The sequence below is a fragment of the Coenobita brevimanus genome, chromosome 93 (genome assembly GCF_032717465.1).
Source record: "Coenobita brevimanus isolate Jiangsu-jjx chromosome 93, ASM3271746v2, whole genome shotgun sequence".
In the NCBI taxonomy this organism is placed as follows: domain Eukaryota; kingdom Metazoa; phylum Arthropoda; class Malacostraca; order Decapoda; family Coenobitidae; genus Coenobita; species Coenobita brevimanus.
Genome location: NC_137046.1, coordinates 21,183,149 through 21,184,951, shown reverse-complemented (window position 1 = coordinate 21,184,951; position 1,803 = coordinate 21,183,149). Strand labels below are relative to the sequence as shown.

Here is a 1,803-nt window from a genome sequence, read left to right as displayed (position 1 = left end):
CCAGGTAGTACCCACTAGGTACTTTAGGACATTTAACGGTTTATCACAACGAGCAAGCAAAGTATTAACGTGAAGTTTAAAATTCATTCTATGATCAAAATGTATTCCTAAAAATTTTACAGAATTTTGAAAAGGTACCACCTGATCATCCAAAGTTAAGCACAAATTACGTACGTTACGATTAGTGAAGACTATAGCGGCACACTTACGAACGGAAAACTTAAATCCCCACTGCAAGGCCCATTGGTGGACGGAGTCAAGGGCTGCTTGAATCTGCCCAGCCGAAAATTGTGCATTATGGGAAGAGTGGCATATTGCACAATCGTCAGCGTAGAGCGAGTATTTAAGATTCTTCGGGATGGGAGCTGATGACAGAATATCATTGATAATATGGCCAACGGCCATACCACGTTGAGTACACCGCTTCCCGTCCGATCAGCGAAGTTAAGCAATTTGGGTCTGGTTAGTACTTGGATGGGTGACCACCTGGGAACACCAGATGCTGTTGGCATAACGTTCTCCCTACGTGTGCAGTGGGGTTGGTGGAGGATTAGTGCCCCTCCCTGTAAAAACAATTAACTCTAAGCCCTTGACCACATCGTTTGGGATACATGGCGTCTGGCAACGAATGAATGAATGATAATACTAAATAAAGTAGGACTAAGCAAACTTCCCTGTGGCACCCCGTTTTCCTGGATAAATATATCCGATGTTACGTTTCGGGGCAATTTGACAGAGAAAGTTCTATCCCTTAAGAAATTTGAAATAAAAATAGGCAAATTTCCTCTTAAACCATAAGCATAGAGCTTCATTAGTATACCGTGTCGCCATGTCATGTCATAGGCTTTATGGATGGCCAAGAACACCCCTATCATGAATTCTTTATTGGCAAATGCCTCTGCAATACAATGCTCCAAATTCATTAAATGATCTAGTGAACTTCTGTATTTACGGAAGCCACATTGTTGATCATTTAACAAATTCTTCAACTCTAAAACAAAAAGAAGCCTATTGTTTACCATAGGTTCCATGAACTTACATAGACAAGAAGTCAACACAATAGGACGAAATGAAGTGGGATTCATATGACATGCACAAAGTGCCATTAGTTTGGGAACGTTCGAGATGCCCAAATCTCATTGTTCAATGCTAACATCTTAATCAGGTTGTCCTGATTATGATGCTGGATCATACCGTATGTGGTGGTGTCTGGTCCAGGGCTGGTGTCTTTACAGGATATAAGGGCAAGGAGCAGTTCATCTAACATAAACTCTTGGTTGTACGGGGAGTCTACGTCTTCTGTGGCAAAGTCAATAATCTGTAGCTCAGCCATTCGTTTATGATGTTGGAAACGCGGGTCATAATTGGGTGAGCTACTTACTTGTGAAAAACTCCTGGCGAGGATGTTAGCAACGTCCACGGGTTCGTCATAGATGTTATTATTTACTTGCAAAGTGGTGACTGGGAAATATGGGCCTTTATTATTTAATATTCTTATGGTGGACCAGACTTTACGTAATGGTGTTGTACGAGTCACCGTGGACACAAAGGACCGCCAGGAGTCACGTTTGGCCCTTATTATTCTCCTTGCCTCAGCCCGTGCCTGTTTGTATGCAATAAAATTTTTCTCAGTGGGCTGACTATCAAAAATTCTGTATCTCCTACTGCGTTTTTTTAATGCTTGTCAGCAATCCGGCGTCCACCAATGTGCTCTATGCTTCGCATGAACTGTAGAAGTCTTGGGAATAGCAGCCTCAGTTGCGTGTAATATGGAAGTAGTTATATTTTCGACCTTAACATCCA

At 42.0% G+C, this 1,803-nt stretch overlaps 1 non-coding gene across 1 annotated transcript; it reads left to right on the top strand.

Annotated features, from left to right (window-relative positions):
* Positions 1-393: 393 nt before the first annotated feature.
* On the top strand, positions 394-511 carry LOC145412711 (5S ribosomal RNA). The gene has a single exon (XR_013899622.1). It is a non-coding gene; the product is annotated as a 5S ribosomal RNA (ribosomal RNA).
* Positions 512-1,803: the final 1,292 nt, after the last annotated feature.